A 5,229-nucleotide genomic window follows, 5' to 3' on the forward strand; every position below is an offset into this window, starting at 1 on the left:
GCATTTCACAAATAATTTAAGAAATAACAAATCTGTTACTTGTCCATTCAAAGGATGCAGCTTCAAATCTACTTTCACTTTGCATAAGAGTCGAAGCCACCATCTCAATATCTTGGAACATTTTAAAATTTAGTTGAAATATAATAGCACACTAATTAACGTGAAGCTAATGATATAAACACAGTATAACAGGTCAAGTATGTCATCAAATGATGATGATGGATATGAAGAAATATTGAAGACATAAAAATGTGTCAAGGACTTTCTCCTGCATCATAACAACATTTGATGACTCATTGCAGTTGTATTAGATATGGTCAAGTATACAAATCCGCTGTTAACCCTTTCAGGGCAAGGTAGACTTGCAACTGACCACAGGAGAACTTATTTATATAAATAAAATTTTTCACTTATTGAAAGTGGAGTATGTCCTTGATTCAGCATGTGAGAGCACGTTTGTGTATATTGCACTTTTGAACATCTTAAGTGAGCTTTTCAGTGACTGATGTTTTAGACAAGGATTTTCAGGCAGATATGTCTGAAACTGGGACTCAGTTGGGCTTCACATAAACTTGCAGAGATGGACTCTACTGCAAGCAAAAATAATTTTCTGTTCTTTGTGTTTAGCCCTTGGTTTGTACAAAGAGATTCTGAGTTGTGCAATCCTTTGGGCACATCTTGTAAAAAATACAAACATTTGTGCAGTATACTGGGTAATTGCAAACTTACTTCTCTGACAGCGGTTGGCTTTAACATCAATCTGCCTGGCTTGTTTGAGCTTTACTAGTGATATAAATACATATGGCTATGAGAAGATCCTCGACCTGCTGCTCTGGGACACTGAATGTCTGGAACAAGATGGGCTGTGCATAAAGAGATTTGATGAGTGTATTAAAGATACGGCTCTCCGTGTGTCAGCACACAACCTTTCTGCTTATTCTTTAGCTGGATTCCAAGAGAGATTTGATGTGGACAGGTTCTGTTGTTCTCCAAACTCCAAACAGGCTCGCACACATCACCACTGCCACGAGATTTCCAATAGATTGGCACCATGATCTTTTTGAGGGGCTAATACAAAATGAATTGAGCCTCTGCTTGCATGCACTGGCTTTCAGGAAGTACATTACTTTGGATGACCTTAATATATACTGCCTGGCCAAAAAAAAAAAAAAGGTCACACACTCTAATATTTTGTTGGGCCGCCTTTAGCTTTGATTACGGCATGCGTTCGCTGTGGCATCGTTTCCACACGCTTCTGGAATGTCACAGCATTTATTTCTGTCCAGAGTTGCATTAATTTTTCCCCAAAATCTTGTATTGATGCACAAAGTCTTCTCCAGCACATCCCAAAGATTCTCAGTGGGGTTCAGGTCTGGACTCTGTGGTGGCCAATCCATGTGTGAAAAAGATGTCTCATGCTCCCTGAACCACTCTTTCACAATTTGAGCCCAATGAATCCTGGCATTGTCATCTTGGAATATGCCCGTGCCATCAGGGAAGAAAAAAATCCATTGATGGAATAACTGCCCCCACAGACTTGTACGGTAGGCACTAGGCACGATGGGTGCATCACTTCAGCTGCCTCTCTTCTTAATCTGATGCACCCATTACTCTGGAACAGGGTAAATCAGGGCTCATCAGACCACATGACCTTCTTGCATTGCTCCAGAGTCCAATCTTTATGCTCCCTAGCAAACTGAAGTCGTTTTTGCCGGTTAGCCTGACTGACAAGTGGTTTCTTAAGGCTACACAGCTGTTTAGTCCCAATCCCTTGAGTTCCCTTCGCATTGTGCATGTGGAAATGCTCTTACTTTCACTATTAAACAAGTCCCTGAGTTCTACTGTTGCTTTCTACTATTTGATTTCCCCACACGTTTAAGTGATCGCCAATCACGATCATTCAAGATTTTTTTACGACCACATTCCTTCTTCGAAGATGATGTTTCCCCACTGTCCTTCCACTTTTTAATAATGCGTTGGACGGTTCTTAACCCGATTTTAGTAGTTTCAGCGATCTCCTTGGATGTTTTCTCTGCTTGATGCATGCCAATAACTTGACCCTTCTGAAACAGATTAACATCTTTTCCACGACCACAGGATGTGTCTTTCGACATGGTTGTTTAACAAATGAGAACCTACTCACTGCATCAGTTAGGGTTAAATAACTTGTTGCCAGCTGAAACAATCACCCATGCAGTAATTATCCAATGGGAGGCTCATACCTATTTGCTTAGTTAAATCCAGGTGGTGACCTTTTTTTGGCCAGGCAGTGTAGTTATTCAGTCTTTCCCATATACATTTTCAGACAAAACAAACAGACCTCAGAAATTCTAAAGCCATTCCATTTCAAATCATCAATCAGAGGCAACAGTCACAAGAATTGGACTCTTTTAAGAGTCTCACCAAGGCTTTTAATAGGTAATAAAATTGCTGAGAATGACAAGGCTTGGGAGACACTAATGCACATAAAAGACATCCTTGCTTCTGCACAGTATTCTGAAGAAATATTGTGTTATCTTGAATTAAAAACATCTGACCACTGAAACTTAAAAGATGATTTTCCAGATTACAAGCTTCTGGAATTAAACTGGATGCTCATGTATATGAAGATCCAGAATTCAGGAATGAGCTCTGCAGTCTTCCATCCATTAGTGACCTACCATCTCAAAGAGCAACTGTAAAGATGGTCTTTAAATTGTCCTCTACTGACTCACCTCTCACTAATTCCACCTTGGACACTGCAAGCTTGTCGTCCCTTTCTGAGGCACCGCACCTAAAAGATCGATGTAAGCATTGGCCTGATCCCATTATTGTACCAGGTGTTTCCCATGATGGTGCAACTAAGAAACGGAAATGAGAAAGATGGCACACTACTTGTAGTAACAAAGTTTCAAGTTTCAAGTTCAAGTTTGGTTTATTTGTCACATACATAGTCATACACAGTATAACTCGCAGTGAAATGGTGGAGAGTGCTCTGTCCAAACTGAGGAAAAGAAAACGGGTGCATAGAGAAATATAGATATTCTATATATGTGAAATATATATATGCAAAGAGAAATATATATATTCTATGTATGTACAAAATATATTAACAATGTATGTACAATATATGTATATTATGATTATATACACAATGTACAATGTATATGGTTGTGTATATATGTACACAATCTACAGAATGTACAGATCCATTTCGTAGAATAACATATTTACAGTTGTTGTGTTACAAGGTAATTGAAATTTTATATATATATATATATATATATATATATATATATATATATATATATATACACACACACACACACACACACACACACACACACACAGTTATACAGTTATGTTACATGGTGGTGGTGGTCCCCACAGTTTATCAGTTTCCCTGATTCAGGGCCCGAATGGCCTGTGGGAAGAAGCTCCTCTTCAGTCTCTCTGTCTTGGTTTTCAGGGAGCGAAAGCGCCTCTCTGACCTCAACAGAGAGAAGAGTCTATTGACATGAACATGAAAGCAAATTCTTGACAAGCTTGCTGATGCTATCTACACACACAAGGTGTACCCATCCAGTGAGGAGTATGAGGCGACTTTCGCCGAAAGCTCAGAGAAGCTGAATGTCCAGAGGTTACTATTAATGGAGGCAAAAGAGGTGCATATGATGGTGCTTCAACAACCAAGATCAAGAAGATAAATTTCTTGCCAGCATTCCTGGTGAGAAAGAACTTGGCAGTGCTCGAAAGGGGAGCAAATCCAAATCCAATGGGAAGCCAAATAGATTTCCAGACTGGAAAATTTTGGTTGAGAAAATGGAGAACACGTTTGCCTTAAAAAGAAGAGAAAATGTGGAAGAAGAGCTACTAGTGACAGAGATAAAATTAAACTGGCCTTCACTTTTCACTGAGCGACATGTAAGTACATTGTCATTTTTAATCCTTGAACATTAATTGGACCATGGTGACATAAAAATGAATTATGGCTGTTTTTGTTAAAAATAGCTGGACAGCTCCATATTTTGCTTACATGTATTCAACAGATTGTCTTTTAATTCAGAGGATCATGTACATGGATTTGAAGAAGTTCTACAAAGGCCTGGATCAGCATCTAATAAAGCTCCTTGAGTTATATCACTCAAAAAGAAATGTGGGAATAACAAAGCTCAGGGATGTGATGCAACGTTTGAAAAGTGACGTGAGTGCACTTATAATTTCACCTTCCTTTCCCCATTCTTTCTTGTCGCACTTTATTCGGATAATTGACAGTCAGTATTATTAATAATAATAATAAATTCAAATTATATGGCGCCTTTCACAGACACGAGGTTGCTTCACACTGACAGAGATGGAGAAGAAAAACAAAAAAAGACAAATAATTCACACAATCAACACAATAATTAACAAATACGGATAGGAAGAGAAGTTATGAAAGTATTGAGAAATGAGGTGTTTTAAAGTTGAGATTTGAAGGATGAAAGTGAGGAGCCAGACAGATTGAGGTTAAGTGTTCCATAATTTTGGGGCCATGACACTAAAGGATCTGCCAGTATTGATGAGCTTTGCAACCATTATTTCTTAGATTTTTCTTGTACTGTATGAGTTGTTTATTCATTACTGTGGGCTTACTAATAATTTACAGTTTCTTAAAAGTGATTTAAAATCATAATGTCTTTTAAAAACATGCTGACACTTTCTGCGTGTTTTTTAATGTTTATTTTAAACAGAACTCCAATCAGAGAGAGAGAGGGAAGCAGCAGATGGGCCTACCGTATTTTATGCGAGAAGACCCTGCCCACTTCATTAACATATGTCAGAGGACCCTGCCCACTTCATTAAAATATATCAGAAGACCCTGCCCACTTCATTAACATATCTAAGAAGACCCTGCCCACTTCATTAACATATGTCAGAAGATCCTGCCCACTCCGTGAACATGCGTCAGGTATGTCTTTAGTAGCATAGTGCTGTTCACATTTACTTTTACATTTACACATTTACATTTACACATTTACTCTGCATGCTTGATTGAATGTTAAAATGATACCGCTCTCTGTTACTTGTTTTCAAATAAAGCCAACAGACGAGAGGGAAAAAAACATTAGAGGGGTTAAGATCAGCATCCTGATTGTGCGACTAGTTGCAAATGTCAACATTGTCAGTGTAATCTTAGTCATTGGGGAACAGGTGCTAACGGAAGACCTGCGTCATTGCCAAATGCCAGTGATTGGACTTCTGTATGCT

At 38.6% G+C, this 5,229-nt stretch overlaps 1 long non-coding RNA gene across 1 annotated transcript; it reads left to right on the plus strand.

Annotated features, from left to right (window-relative positions):
* The first annotated feature begins 3,440 nt into the window (after window positions 1–3,440).
* On the plus strand, window positions 3,441–4,905 carry LOC118242502. The gene is made up of 3 exons (XR_004776879.1): window positions 3,441–3,903; window positions 4,046–4,183; window positions 4,713–4,905. It is a non-coding gene; the product is annotated as an uncharacterized LOC118242502 (long non-coding RNA).
* Window positions 4,906–5,229: the final 324 nt, after the last annotated feature.

The sequence above is a fragment of the Electrophorus electricus genome, chromosome 15 (assembly GCF_013358815.1).
Source record: "Electrophorus electricus isolate fEleEle1 chromosome 15, fEleEle1.pri, whole genome shotgun sequence".
Classification (NCBI taxonomy): domain Eukaryota; kingdom Metazoa; phylum Chordata; class Actinopteri; order Gymnotiformes; family Gymnotidae; genus Electrophorus; species Electrophorus electricus.